Genomic DNA, 16,722 nt, shown 5'->3' with positions numbered 1-16,722 from the left:
GAGCTAGCCTTGAATGTGACATTTGGACCTCCTGTGGGTGTATGTTCTTTTGAAAAAGTTGAAAGGATGCGTTTCTCTGAGAGGTATGGGGAAGCTCAGGAAAACTCCCAGAGCTGACTAGCAGAAATCTGGGTTCTAATCTGAACCTGACTATTCCCTTTCCTTAAGTCTTGGGAAAGTAAGCTAATTTTTAACCCTCTATTTCCTCATCTGTATGTGGAGTTTGGATCAGCTGTCTTCCATGACTTTTCCAGCAATGACATTTGATGTTCCCAACTCTGTCACATCCTTGGCAAAGGAAGGGCTTTATCTGAAAACACCAAGTTGATTACTGCACAATTGTATGGCATGTCTACAGACTATACCCCATGAGCCCAAAGAGGAATAAAGATCAAGGAAGAACAGAAGGAAAGAGTACAGCTGCCTATCCTAGCATACAAGTGCATCTCCATTAGGAACAGATAAGTACATGCACAAGCACTACAGATGGTGGGTGATTAGCACCGTTTTCTCTTCTCAGTGAACGATAATGCAGCCTACATTTCATTAATGTGAAGCGCATCTACTGGTCCGAGAAGTCCCTTACAGAAAGGTTTCCCTTGTGCACTTGACAGAGAGGGAAAAGGAAGGCAGGCTGGAAGATAAGATGTTGACATTTGTTATGAACCAGCTAGGTTTACAGACATTATCTCAATACCCTCACAGCAACACTGAGAAGTAATTAATGCACATGTCATTTGCAGGAAACTGAATTTGGAAAGGTTAAGCAACTTAGCAAGTTAAACAAAAACAACAAAACCCGGTAAGGAGCTGCTATGCAAACCTTGGCCTGACACCCAAGCTCTTCCCAATAGCACATTATATATGCAGAAAATGCCACCTCCTTTCAGTCACATCTATTTTTTTCTAATACCCATTTCCCACCCCTTTTTGTGCATATCTTTTCAGAACATCACCCAGAGGTAGAGAACATTGTCTAGTCCCTGGGGGCATTCAGTATGACTCCATTTCTCTCCCTCATAAACATCTTTACTTCATGACTGCCCATTTTGTCCATATCAGCTTATTAAACACAAGGCCTCACTGTGTTTGGAGAATACTCTGTTTTATTGTTGGGAAAGAAATATCTTTAATAGTTTCAAGTCAGGCTGGTGTTGATGCTGGTAGCTGTGTCAGCACAGAGACAGCAACGGCCGCATCATGAAAAGCAATTGCATTTTTGAGAAGCAGCAGCTTTTTGTAATCTTCATTTCAAAAAGATCACTTTCAGAATGTGGCATTGGGTGGAAATGGATGCAGTCATCATTTTCGGGGGTTTTGCTGGGCTGTGGCAGCTGGGAACTCTTTTCTCATCTCCTACAACCCACAGACCCTCACACAAAACAGGAGGTAAAAATGCCATTGTCCTTAAAATAAAACTTGACTGTGCAGCTACATATTGTAAGGAAATTTTTATGGAGAAAAAAAAGTTTTTTGTAAAGGAAACATGATCACAGGATTTCAAGTAAAAACTAATCTGATGTGGAAAATAGGTGTTTATCCTTAATAAATAAAAGGGAATGGAAATCTTTACATAAGACAAACAAGCACTGTCCCCTTTAGTGGAATGACCCATTTCCACCTTTCCCATCCCATCATCCTGGTCTTGCTCAAATGCCAGCTACCCCAGGAGCTTTCTCACATCACTTCTGTGAGACATTTTTTCCCACTTCTAATATGTTTTTCATCTGAGTACTTCTTTGGTTGGGCATTTCCTTCCTATTTGTACTCTGGTTATTTGTGCACAAATTTTGTCTCCTCTACTCAGTCTGTAAACTCCTTCAGAAGGAATTCACACTTTCATTGATTTATATATTCATTAAGCAAATGTGGTTTGACAGTCAATTCACTGCCAGGAACCAACTAGGCATTAAGAATACAAATATTGATAAGGTATGTAATAACCACAACCTTTCCTCAGGATCTCACATTCAAGTATGAGAGACATATAAACATGTATGGAAATTGTAATTGAGAATATGCAGGATGCCTTTTGGATCCATTGTATAACCTTCTAAATATTTTAGTACCTTACTGAATGAATGAATGGATGCAGGTTCCACTCTTAAATAATAGTAAAGGCTGTAAAGAGAAACAAGAGATAAAAACTGGTAGACAAATAAAAAGCAATGACATATGGGTTCTTAGGAGCACTGTGGTCTTAGTAGTCCAAATTAAGTATTCCTGTGAGCCTAAGCCCCAAATCTTTCTTTATCAACTGTTTCCTCTGGCATGAAAAATTTTAAGCATTAACAACAATCTTAGGGAAGCAGCCAGGTGGAGTACAAAAACACAGCTTTGGAGTCAAAAGAAATAGCAGATACAAAAAAGATAATATTAGGCAGTCTGTGATGAATGGCAATTCAGGATGCAGGTACTAAATACTATAGGAAACAATAAACCTGACATTATGCAGGAGAAACTTTATGGGATAGGCATACTTACCAGAAAATGAGAAAAGGTCAAATGCATATGGAGAAAAGGCCAGTCATGGGCCATGTTTTCCAAAGGCAGAAAGATGGGCCATGGAATGAACATCTGTCATTTCTTAGTTTCATGGTTGAAGATTCCTGCCTGGTAATATTGCAGCCTGGTAATATTTTGATGTTAAATATTAAAATGCCATCTAAATTGTTTCATACATTTCTTATAACATCTTTTCCTGTTGGCAGTTTCTTCCTCCTCAATACTGTTTGATTCCTTAGCATGATCCCATGCAGTCTTTGTTTTCTTCCTATTTCCATAACTGATCAATTTATCTTTGTAAAATATCCTCCCCCAACTTCCAAATGTTATTATTCTCCATAGTTCAGTTCTTGGCTTTTCATTTGAACTATCAATATATCTATCTATATATATATTTATATCTATATCTATATCCGTATCTGTATCGATACCTAACTATCTCTATATCTATCTAGGTAGGTATTAACCATGTTAATAAAGTTGAATGTTGAATTCAAGGGGAGCAGTATGATTTCAGGTGATATATTATATATCTCTATCTCTATCGATAGGTAGATAGATAGATAGATAGATAGATAGATAGGGACATATCACCTGAAATCATACTCCTCCCCCGCCTTGAGTTCAACATTCAATTCTATTAAGATGGTTAATCTAATTTTTATCATTTATTAGACCATTTCCTTCTTGAATTCCACCTCCATTTTACCAGAGGCTTAAGTACATTTATTCCTTGGTACACACTCTTTTATCAGCCTTAGTCAGACACCTGTTCTTCATATTCTTCATTTCATCCAGAGACTAATCATCATCAGAACTCCACTGCCACTGGATATTCCAGGGCTCAAAAACTTCTCTCCACAAAACAGGTTCTCCCATCAAATTCCTTACTTCTACTGATTATATTGTCATTCTTCTTGTCTCCCCAGTTTACAATATCAAGCATATTTGATTTCCCCCTCTTTCCATCTTCATGTCTACTCACTGGACTTAATTATTCTGAAAGTCTTCTTGTAATGTCTCTGGCATTGAGAACAATCTAAAAAAAACTATTTTTTTTCAGCAAAAGTAATCAGACACAAAAATTTATTGTCACGCCATCTCTCCCACATTGCCACCTGCTTCATTCAGCTCTGTCCCCTCCTCCTCCCTTTGTGTAGGTTATCATTCCCTATATGTCTAATCTCTAGCCTCCCCTAACCAGTCAGCACTTTGTGGCCTGATTACTTTGCTGAAAATTACATATTTAATAAACCCAGCCTCCTTATAATTACTTAGCAACTTGATGCTGTCCAACAGAAATATAAATCAAGTCACAAATGTGAGCTATGTGTGTCATTTAAATTTTCTAGTAGCCACATTATAAAATGTAAAAAACAGACAGGTGAAATTAATTTTAATAATGACATTGAAATCATACATGTCAATTTAGACTGACCACAGTTGAAGTGCTCAAAAACTCTATGTGGCCAGTGACTACCATGTTGGACAATGGAGCCCTGCTGTATACCTTGTACCTCTTGTTTACATTTTTTTGCTTATGCTCTCAGCCTTATATTCCTCCTTTTCTCAACAGAATGAGATCCTGATAATATCTCAAGGCTCTCCTAGCTTAAGTTTTAACTCTCCTGGGTAGATTTCCCCAACCACCACAAGACTATGATCTCATCTCATGAGATGTAATACCAGGCAGCTGGCATGTCCTATGTCTGTCTTCTGTAATTAATGCATGAGAACTGCTTCATGGCCAGATTGTCAGTATCCCAAGGGCTGATACTTCTCTCTGTCCCTCATATCACTTAGCAGAGTGCTTTTCATAGAGAAGGCACAGTAAATATTTGTTGATGGAAAGATGATAGTAAAATGTTACAGTAATTTTATTATACAAATAAGTTTTATTAATCACCACTCTCATATTATTTACCAAGTGGCTATAATACCACACTATACTTTCAGTGATTTCATTATAGGTTAACTTTATAGGTTTCAGTAAAGATTTATTTTCCAAACTGTAACACTTATTCTGTTTTAGGATAGATGAAATATCAGAAATAGGGTAACGCACAGTAAATGGAAAGTCAAGTAAAACTAGTATAATATTAACTCTGTGATTTATTTGTATACGGAGTGATGAGAATATTGATAGCTGAAAAATAGTGAGCATAATAGTATTATGGAAGACATAATTTAGTGAGTTCCAACAAATATTGTCTGATTATCTTATCAGTATGGAGGAATTCTCAGAAACAAATTTAGAAAATTTAATAAAAGAATGTGTTGGAAAAAGTGATTTGATAAGAGATCTCCAACATCAGTTTGTATAGGGAGGTTTTGTACAATTACTCCATAGAAAAGTTTAAAGGCTGTGGCAAATGCGTTATCGGGGAATAATAGATACAATGGTAGGTTATATGTTTAAATATACAAGGAGCACTTGGTGAGGTTTCACACAAAGAATTACTCACTAAAGTAATAAATCCTGGTGTAGAGGGTAAAGAAGTTGAATGTGGCTAATATTTTCTTTATTGTGAGGGGTGTGCTTATATTACTAATATTTCATATAAGATAGAAATTGCCAGTAGGCCAAATGGTGGTTAGTTTGAAGGACATGACTCATTAACATATTATAAAAATCTAGGATAAGTTTGACAAAGCAGATCTTACATAAAAGTGTAAAATAAGTGAAATCTGTACATAGAAGGAACTCAAACTCTACCATAGCCAAATACCCTATTCTCCCATCAACCCTATTCACTCCCAGTTATTACCCACACCATCTCCATTTTAAGTGATAGAACTTTTCAGAAGTATTCTGATTTTATTGAGAGCACTTGAAGCTTAAAGATTTCAAGATATAAATATATGGTATAATGGCATTAGGGAAGCTAATGTGGTTGAAAGCCCCACATCAACTCTTAAAATTATACTATAATCTTCCTGCAAATAAAACTGATGCTAAAGTCCAAAACTTATAATATTTATAAAAATAGTTTAGAAAAAATTGCTTCCTAAGCTCCATTAATAGTTTTGGAACTCCTAGATGACTAAAAACAAAATCACAATATTTGTACAGTGTATATGCATCTGTAAGGATTTGTTTTCCATATAACAGCTATTGTCAAATGGGTAAAACCTAAGTTGCAAATTTATGAGTTGTATATATATTTATTCTTCTCATAACTAAGGTTATTGTTTACTTAAATGTAGACAAAAAGTCTGGGGACTTTTAGGCTTAGGTTTGGGGAGGTCAGGGAAAAAGCAAATTATATCCTGGTCGACAGTTACATTTGGGGAATCCATCTGAAATAGTGGAGGTGTGGGTAGTAAATGTGCTGGACAAGATTCATGATGTATGCCAGAAGCTATGGAGCAAAGCCAAAATACAACCTGAAATAGTGACGGGAAGAACAATCACAGCAGGTGCCAAAGCTAAGGATAGAGTGTGGATTATCCAGTCAAGAGGACAAGCCATAAAAGGGAAAACAGAAGTGGATACTCAAGCAGATGAGTCTCAAATCAGCAAAAGAAGTAGTTCAGGAGTTAAGTCCTGGAGAGAGACAGTCCTTCAAAGAATGTCACTTGAAGCCTTTGTTTGTTTGTTTGTTTGTTTGTTTTGATTTTGCAGATAGGACTAAAATATATGAGTAGTAAGAGAGTCTGACTTAAAGAAAAGGGGTGTGGAGCATGGGATAAGTAGAAAATGGAAAGCTATAGGATTTCTGTTAATTATAGCTATTATTAAAATAAAGCAGTTTGAATTCCAGAAATCTATTCTTAAATAAATCTATTGAGTCTTGTAAATGCTTCTTCAGCACTAAAATCATTGCAGAAAACTGGCACATTGCCTTAAGAAAAGAAATACAAACAAACAAACAAAAATCAAGAGTAATAATTAACTTTGGGTTTAAAAGGTGAAAAACCATCATTACTACAGGCAGCAACAAAATGTAGAGAAAATAAAACTGAACAGAGTCTGAGTAGGAAACCACTCAGTAGCTGGTTTGTAGTATAATATTTAGGCCAAAACAAAACAAAACAAAAAAACAAAAACAAAAAGACACAGTTTCCTAAACTAATGAATTAATAATCAACTTGACCTTTATTTCTTCCTCCTCCTCCTCTTCTTCCTCCACCTTCTCCTTGTCATCTTCCTTCATCATCGTCATCATCATCATCATCATCACCTCTTACTTTACAATGGTCAACACCTTCTAATGACTACAAAGCCTTATACAATCTATGACCAGACCTACAACCTCTTCTCCAATCCCTGTAATACCAGACTTTTCCTGGCTCATTATGCTATAACCACACTGGACATGTTTGTGTTCTTCAAATGCTAAACTCTGTTTCTGTGTCAAAGACTTTGCACACATATGTCATTTCTAGAGGTCTTCACTTCCTTCTTTTTCCATGGCTGTTCCTTCTATTATTCAGGTCTCACCTCAATTATCACCTTTCAATAAGATTTTCTAACTACTCTATTCAGCATTTCCCAACACTGCCTATACAGTATTTTGTTTAATTTCTTCATGGCATTTAGCTATATTTGAAATCATTAATTCATCTTGTCTGTCTGTTCATCTATCTATCTACAGTAGTTGTTTATTACCTATGTTACCTATTAACATATAATCTGTATCAGAGCAGAAACTTTGGCTTTTTCTTCTTCCAACTGTAATGCCTAATGTCTAGAACTTGTGGTAGATATTCAAAAATGCATCACATAAATCAATGATTTAGTTAAGTATTAAGTGTTGAAATCCCTTTTATTTTTGAAACTCAGGACAGCTGTGAGAAAGAAGTATCATTTCCTTTATTATTTGTATTTTATTGAAAAAGAGATTGACTACCTTATGAAATTAGTTGACTTGCCAGAATCATGTGGCGAGCAAATATGTCTACAAAGCTATTTTTGCCCACTACAATATCTTCCTTACCTACATGCAAATTATTGGGAAGTTTACATAAGATAATGAACAGAATTTAGAGCACTACATTAATGTAAGACATACATTTTATTTCAGTTCTCATAAATATGGCACACTTATTTGCTAATCACTAATAAACATCTGCTGGCTTACAATCTTTGGAGCTACATGAATTCCTAATTTTCTTATTTTTATTATGGAATAAGAATGCTTCAGTCAGAGTCTAGGGAGGTTTACATAGGAATACACATTTGTATTGAATTCCCGTGAGATTATATTTGAGATTAGCTGCTGACCTCAAAGAAGTCACTTTCTTTGCAATGATGTCAACACCAACCTCAATGAAGTCACAGTCTATGTAATGACATCAAAACTAAGACAAAGCATTAAGTGCCCTGGGTGAGTACAAGGAAACCTTACACAAAGATGAAACTGCAGGTTGGCTTTTGACTTAACCCTCCCTACACCAGTAAGTCCTCCCTCTTGGGTGGACTTGAATATGTCAAGAAAAATTTAGTTTTAGTTCACAAGTTTCAAGAGAAAGTAAAACATAACTGGCATAATAGCAAATAAAAATATATTGATGTAAACAATCTAAAAGTTTTTGCAAGGGAGTAAACAGCAATAAAATAAATTCAACATTGATTCAAATTTGAATGAAAATGGGGTAATAAAAAATGAAGCATAAAACTGAACTTACTTAAATTCATTCATATACTTATAATCACTTTTGTATCTCAGTAAACTGAAGAAAGCTGTTTCTCTTGGCTTTAGGATGAATCTTAGTATATATTAACCTGGAAACATTAAAGTCATCATCAGTCTTAATAAAATCTTTATGTTTATAGTTAATACTTTAATATATGAGTTAATTTAAGTGATTATGCCAAAGACGTGTGCTCCAATATATAACAATGAATTATAATAAGCATTTCAGAAACTAAAAAACTACAAATAAAAGACAGGAAAATTTTTTCAACTCACCTGGTAACCAAATTAATTAAAACAATTAATGATGCAGTTTTATTTATCAAATTGGCAAAAACATAAAAACACTGAAGTATGACAATATTTACTATTAGCTTCAGTGTGAGGAAGGAGGTACTCTTATATCTTGCTGGTAGGAGTGTTATATATTAAACCTTTTTGGAGTGAATTTGGCAATAGGTATTATAAAATGTATAATTTGATATGCAGGCTTGACTGAATCCAGGATTCTTCCTAAGGAAATAATCATGTTTCATGCAAATATATGGCCTTGAGGATGTTTATCACAGGGTTGCTTATATGAGAAAAAAGAACTGACAACAGCCTTTTTGATGGGTCTATCAAATTATGTTTCATACATGAAATTAAAATTTAAAATAACTATGCAGTGCCTAAAAATGTTGCCGAAAAACAACTAATATTATTTAAAAATATTCATGGAAAAATAAATAAAAAACAGAAGCAACATGGTGCCATTTCTGAACTTATAAAATATATATTTGTACATAGAAAACAGAATGGTTATATACCAAAAAAGTCAATAACAGTTGTCTCTTGGTGATAGAATTATGAATGAATTTTTTCTCTTTTTTCATCAAAGTTTTTTACAAATTCTCAACAGAGAATATTAAGTTATTTTTGTAAATAGGAAAATGTGTATTAGTTTTATGAAAATAAAAACTAAGTAGTTATAAAATTATGATTAAAGATTTAATCTTGCGCAAAGGTGAGATAATGAAAAATGGGTAATATCGCGGGAAATAGAGAAAAGAAGAAAAAATCAAACTATAAAATTAGAAACGTAGCTAAGTATAAAGAGAGGGATGGGAGAGATGAAAGACCATATTTCAGAAATATGTTTCAGTTCAAGGACTATAAGAAGGTACTAAACTTTTCATTTTTACTGTGTATGCCAAAAATTCACGCTCAGCAAATTGTACATGATTTTTTTAAAATGTGTGTTTCTTTCATTTATTCTCTTTCATCAATATCTGAAGAGTTGCTATTATTTCTTTCTAGGTGTTATTAATGACTTGGAAAATTCTAAATGAAATTAAACATAGTACACAAATTAAATCCACTGAATATTTCTTATGTGTAATATCAGGTGCCACCATTAACCATAATCTTTCATAATTATTATTGTACTGGTGTTCTTTCTGCAGTCTGTAGTACTTTGTACAATAGAAGGCATTTCTGTGCACTTTTCACATTTATTCTCACCAAAACTCTTGAAAGTATTGTATTATTTTCAGTTTACAGATGAAGAAACAAAAATCTAGCAAGTTTACATGACTCCCCAACATCCCAGCAATGCTCAAAACAAATGGAAAACTAACAAAACCAAGTCTACCATGAATCATTCTTAAACTGAGTATTACTTTGGGGAACACCATTCCATACCAGCCATGAAATTCCTATGTTTTATTTTCTTTTTATAATAATAAACTGTAATTCCAAAATTATTCACTCTATTCCTACAATTGATCTCTGAGTATGTATGAGCTGCTTATTATAGAGCATCACAGTACAGAATTTCCAGCTACTTTCAGCCAAATCATATCACAGTTTCTTTTCCCATATTCCAAGCACATGTTGCAAAGACTGAGTGTTCAAGATCTGCAGATTATTTTGACTTCTTTTTAAGAAATTTAGCAAAGCACCATTCTTCACTTCCAATTTGATTTAGAAAGTATATATGTAAGAAAGTATATATCAATATTATTTAAAATATGTACTTTAGGTGAGATGATTAAAAATATCTATTAAATAAGCAATTAGACATCCAAGAGCCTTTGAAGTTAATTTCAAGATTAAACTGGAGGCAGATTATTTTACTACTATGATATTTTATTTTTGTTTTCTATCTATATTGAGGACTTTTAAAGATGAAATCAGAAAGTAGACTCTAATGAGCATAAGAAATAATGAAAATTAGCCTCTGACTCATTGAACTCCTTTTTACCCTTGTTCTGGTTATTTGGAGGAGGGAAGAAGGATGTATACATCAAATAGGCCATTTAGCACCCTGACTCTGGATTCCTTTATCTATTCCCATTCAATGTCACTTGCCTCCATTCAATGGCAGCCATCTGCTCTCATCTATAGGCTAGCAATCCTCAAAATTATTTATATAGCTCAAACTTTCCCTCTGAGTTCTAGAAAACTTTACCCAACTTAAAATTTTCATTTGGTTGTCTCAAAGACATTTCATGAGTAATATGTCTAAAATGGAACTCTTCTATTCTCTTCAAATTTAATATATTTCCAATCTTCACTCTCTCAGGAAATGGCAGCACCAAACATCTAGTTGCTAAAGCCACAAACCTGGCCATCATCCTTTGTTCTTTACTTTGTCCTACCTTTACACAAAAGACTTTTCTTTCTACTATCTCAATCATCAATCAATCCAGCATCCTTTACCTCCACTTCCAATATGGTAGTCCAAATTTCCTTAAAGAATTTCATTTCCATTTCCAATCATCCTTTCCCCAACCTGCTCCTAACACAGCAGTCATATAATTTTTTAAAACAAAAAATGCAACAATAACAACTTCCATTAATTGTTCCAAAGGATTAACTATGCATTTCATGTCCTATATGTTAAATACATTTTTACAGACATCCATTTATTTCTTTAGAGCTTTATTAAGTTATGGTTGACACATAATATACTGTACATATTAAAACATACAATTTAATGTTTTGACATATGTATGTACTTATAAAGCTATCACAACAATCAAGGTAACAAATATATCTGTCAACTCCAAAAGTTTATTTATGGCCCTTGTAATGCCTCCCTCCTCCCTTCCCTGCCCACATCTGTAGATAACTGATCTTCTTATATCACTCAAGCTCAGTTGGCAGTTTTCTAGAAACTTACAGAAATATATTAATACTTCCACTTACCTAAACTACTCATATAGAGTCCAAATTATTGGGGCACCTATGTGGCTCAGTCTGTTGAGGGTCAGACTTCGGCTCAGATCATGATCTCACAGCTTGTGGGTTTGAGCCCCGCATTGGGCTCTGTGATGACAGCTTGGAGCCTGGAGCCTGCTTCGGATTCTGTGTCTCCCGCTCTCTCTGCCCCTACCCATTCACATTCTGTCTCTGTCTCTGTCTCTCTCAAAAATAAATAAACCTTAAAAAAATTAGAGTCCAAATTATTGTTTCCAATTTCACTCTTCCAAAATGAAAAACAAACAAAAATAAGACAGGAACAAAAACAAAGAAACAGGTTTACAGGTTGAATGAAAATTATTGGGAAACGTCAGCATGACTATCCAGTTTGGAGAACGGCTTATGAAATTTCTTAAACACTAATCACACTTTAATAGACTTGTGTTTTTTCAACCCCAATTTAAATATGTATATACTACTACTAAATGTCCACATTTTAATCAAAATTTTAATTAGCCCTTTCCTCAGCCCAGTTGTAAAGTATAGATTTGTCTCTTTCTTTTTTTCACATGATAATCTCATACTTTGGAAGAGTCTGTCTTCTAAAGATCTTGTGATGTTAGTTAAAGCACCTGAATGGGCTTTGTGTATGTTTACCAAAGAACCAAGTCTTAACAAAAGTCTACAGTGCAAGGAATATTTCATTTTGTAAGAATTTTTTATAGACTTTTTCAAAGGACATTTGTGTGTTTTTAATTTAATAATATTTGATGCTTATGAGTGTTATTCATTAAAATTGTGATCACAAAGTATATTGAACTAATATTCTAAGGTTATCATTCATTTTTACAGAGTAATCATAGCATGTTTCCCTTCTTCTTTCTTTAAAAGGGATATTTTCCATTGCTCTCTACAACAATGAATATGAAAGCAAACGCCAAAACACAACTAATTTCAGTTCTTTTTGGAATTTGACATTTTTCACTACCTAAATAATATAAACATGTATCACCTAAGTGAGCAGTATTTTAATAGCATCATTTTCACAACATTTTAATTGTTGTCACATTTCTTCTTTGTTTAGGAAGACAGACATCTGGTAAACAGCCGTGGGATCTAAACAAGTAAGATTTAAAGCATGTTGTTGTTGTTGTTTCCTTGACTTTCAATTTTTTTGTTTGTTTTATTACTTAATAGTATTTCTTTATTACTGTGGGATGTAGCTTTTTAGAAAAGTGTTGACAATTTTATTAAGGAGTGTGAGGAATAAAAGTAAATTTTTAACAATTTCAGATTATTTAGAAACTTAAAAACCTACATGAATTCTGTATATAGTATGGAGACATAAAGAAATTACAGATGAATTAAAATTTCAAGTCCAAAGTATAGGCATGTTTTTGTTAAGAGTGAATATGAGTCCATACAGTGAATTCTTACAAGGTATTTTTTTTACAAAATATATATTGCTATACTTGTCTTAATCTTACCTCTTGTTTGGCAGTAGACTAGGTCAATGAGTGATTGATTTGGTTTTTCAAACCACCATATGTAGAACCATGACTCAGTACCAGAGAGTTTGGGCAACGTGAGATCCACCACCAACATTGGAAGGACATGTTTTGGGATGTTGAGGGGAGAAGATTCAGTTAATAATAGAGTAGGAAGGAGAAGAGGTGAAATGATGCACAAAAAGAAAGCAAGTGAGTAAGGGGAGAATTGCACATAATAAGAAGGAAGAAAGCAGATTGCCATAAGAATAAAGAGTAAACAAACAGATTACATACATTGCATGTTTCATTTGTCTGTATTTGGAAGAATGGAAATAGGGGTAGAACAAATTAAGAATAGAGAGTAGATATTGGAAAGTCAGGAGATGGAAAAACAGGATGTTGTTCATTGGTTGCACTAGAAAGGGGAACAGAAAAGAGTAAATGGTAAAAGATAAGGGAAGAAAGTTTCAATTTTTATTTTTTTCTACTTATTTGACAACTTAGGTCCTTGAAACTGGAACTTAAATGGTTTAAAAAACATAAGCAATGAACATTTTTAACTATTTTATTGAAAAGAAAATTCTAAGAATCTTGCTTTATTCTCAGTTTAAGCCATGCTTAAATGAAGAAAATATTTCTTGATTTATTCCAAGTTTTCTTATGAGTATTCTACACTTCCTGTACTCTTGAAATCACTTCACTTCTAAAAAAAGGAAAATCATAAATTTGAAGAGGTGAAGTAGGTTATTAAAATGCAATTCTAATTTACAGAAAATATATGTTAAACAATTCAAATTTACCATCAGAACAGTTCAAATTACTCCCGCATTCAGGGACACAAAGCCCTAGATTCACCCTGTGGTTATCCTGTAATTACTATTTGCAGGCAACAGAAAGGTTAACACTGATGCTGATCTCAATTGTAATGCACAGATTTACCAAACAACCTTGTAGAATTGACATTTTATTTTGTCCTAAAGCATAAATCATAAAGACTCAGCAAGCTAATGTCCCTTTCATTGGCATAATGATATAAATAAGTAAAAATTCATTTTTAGCAGCACTTGGAAGGTGTGCCTTTAGGTTTATGGTTGTTGTTGTTCATTATTTTTTTTAGTGGACGTTAGGTGTTAATCATTGATCCTCACAATATAAGGTCTCTTCCTAACAGTTGAAGTATCTTGAGGAAAAGATTTTGGTTATCTATGATCCATTATGTATAAAACTATCACTAACAGTCCGCCATCCACTATTTTTCATAACTATAGAGCAGAGTTCAATGGTGGAACAGTAGAAAGTGCCCATTGCTTTTTATTCCAAAATACTGGGTGAAACCCCAACACCACCATTAAGATCCACTTAATCAACCTGGGCCTCAGTGTTTTCATGTTCAAACAAGGGTAATACTACCTACTCACAGGATTTCTATGATATTTAAATAGGTTATCAATTTGAAAGTATTTGGAATTTTGTCAACATTAATGGATGACACAACTGGTGAAACATGGGTACGAACTCCCCAGAGTTTCTTGTCCAAAAGCCCATGGGTTACATAAATGACTTTGTAAGGTTGTTGCAGGTGTTTGTACTTGTAATTCAACTTTATCATTACAAAAGTTATTTGGGGGGTAAATCAACCTATCATTTAAAAAGCTTTAGTCATCATCTTCATGGCTCTACAGCTGGAGCACAGCCTTTCAGTCTCATAAAAATCTCCACCTGCTGTTTGGTGCCTTACATTCCTCCTATGGAATGAAACTAAGACCTCTCCCCTATTTTAGTAGCAATAGCCTAGGTGGTTTTACATACATTTCCTCAGATGATCATCAAATCAGCATGTAAAGAATATCTAATGACCCTCATTTGCAGATGATTCTCAGAAAGGCTGTGTAATGTGACTGAGGTCATCTACATAGAAAAGGAAAGGAGCTGCAGTTGGGATCTAGAACTCTTTACACAGCTCCTTTACATTGTGAAACATCTGCTGCCTTTCCTAATACAATATATAGTATTTTCAATATAAATGTTTGTGGAAGTATTATCGCAATAATTGTATCCACATTAGTGTAGAGAAAACATTTACTGGAAAAAAGAGAGAGAGCAAAAGTGATTACTAGTTCCCAAGGAGTGGGGGGAGCAGATAACGACTTGAAGGGTAGGTAGTCTCAGGAACTCAGTGTGTTGTGCCTTGAACAAGTTCTATGGGAAGGCATTAGTGAGCATTGAAAAAAAAAGTCTTCAATTCTTTCCTACTTGGTTGACAGCAAATTTCTCAAGTCCTCCTGCATGTGCCTTTAAAATCTAATTCATCAGTATTCTTAAGATAGTTTAGCAGAGAGAAGTCCCAAGTCCTATATTTCTTTCTACTTATTGGCATTCCTCTCCTCCTTAACAAAAACCCAAAGAGCCTCTTTTCTGTGTGTCTCTGCTTTCCTGCTGATGGTACTAAATCTGTGGTTCATTTGAGTTGGTCTAAGTATACTTGCTAAAGTCAGGGAAGAAGATAGTTATTATATACAAATGCACATTGAACAGTCCCTTTGAGACACCAGCTCTTGAACCTCTTTAGGAAAAAAAAAAAAGCTGTTAGAAAAAAATGAGGCTCTTATATGATTGGTTAATACTTTAATTAAAAAAAAAAATACTTATTTCTAACTAACCTCACTAAAATAAACCTGCTTTATCTTTTTTTAAAGACAAATTGTCTTCAAAATCAAGAACAAAGTCAAGAAATAATTATTTTTATTCCTTCAACACACACATGCACTCACATGCACAGACATTCTAATATATACACTTACACGGAGATATAAAATGCAGGCACACAGAAAATATACAAGATTGTTCCCTCCTTTCAATGAAATATTCAATATTATATATTTTTTACAATATTTGAAAAAGTGATTTTGGAGAAAAGTTGAAATGATTGAGCCTTAAATGCACTCTGCCATTTTTAAACTTTTAATAATCCAAGCCTATGTAAACACTGTGTTGTAAGTAATCATCATCGTGCTTCATAAACAAGAGACTGACTGTGTTTAGAAATACGCTTTCATTGTGCTGATATCACAATACAGATTTCTCTTTCCTCAGATTGTCTCCAGTGTAAACACACTGCTTGACAAAGATGACAGGAAAGCTAAGTTGATTGCTAGGCAGCTGTATTGTTATTACCATAGATAAACACACTTATTTCTTCTTTGGAGTATTCCTGGTAAGGAATTTCTGGATGAGTATAATGTTTTCTTTTGGGTTGATTATGATCTTATTTATTTTAGGTAATCACATAGGTATCCTTTATCCTTTTATAAGGCTGGATTCAGTGCATACAAAAATTCAGAGGGAAAAGGTGAGCTATTAAATGATGTTTTGGGGGGCATGATTAGAAACAGGGATGTTATTATTGGAGTCTTATACAAGAGGAGGAATCAGAATTATACAACATAAGCACATTCCCATCTACATTGTGAGACCCAAGTGTTATCTTGGGATTATGGGGGAGTTTTATTTACAATATCAACTTGCTTATGAAACTAAAACAAATGCTTCCAGGAAGAAATGAGGTAATAGTAATGGACCAAACACTTGTTTATTTTGCATGGCTACTTTTTCATTTCCAAAGGGAGCTATTGTTCCCCTGTGCATCTTATACAGAGCTTACAATTTACTTGCTAGAAAAATGTTCATTAAATGCAGCAAAACTACTGATTACAAGAATCAGCAGGCATCACTAGGGCAAAAGTACAGCAGCAGAGTTCAAGGGTGAGAAAGCACTCAGGGTGCGTGCGAAATCTCAGTGAAGCCTGTTAAACTGTAAGATGCACCTGACAAGGATCATGTTACCTAAGAGCCATGGCTTACACATTGTTTCAGATAACTGAAGTGCTTTGAGTGTCTTTTTG

The 16,722-nt window shown here is 34.1% G+C and overlaps 1 protein-coding gene across 26 annotated transcripts in view; it reads left to right on the top strand.

Annotated features, from left to right (window-relative positions):
- The window catches only part of PTPRD (protein tyrosine phosphatase receptor type D), a 1,372,973-nt gene that overhangs the window by 686,114 nt on the left and 670,137 nt on the right, over nucleotides 1-16,722 (top strand). For all 26 annotated transcript variants that reach the window (XM_078436828.2, XM_078436827.2, XM_078436819.2 and 23 more), the window contains one exon: nucleotides 12,415-12,454. The gene's annotated coding sequence lies outside the window, so the exon portion shown is untranslated. The remainder of the gene's footprint in view (nucleotides 1-12,414; nucleotides 12,455-16,722) is intronic.

Source organism: Panthera onca, chromosome D4 (assembly GCF_046562875.1).
Source record: "Panthera onca isolate mPanOnc1 chromosome D4, mPanOnc1 haplotype 2, whole genome shotgun sequence".
NCBI classification, from domain to species: Eukaryota; Metazoa; Chordata; class Mammalia; order Carnivora; family Felidae; genus Panthera; species Panthera onca.
Note: the sequence above shows the minus strand (reverse complement) of the source record. Positions and strands in the feature narration are given on the sequence as shown.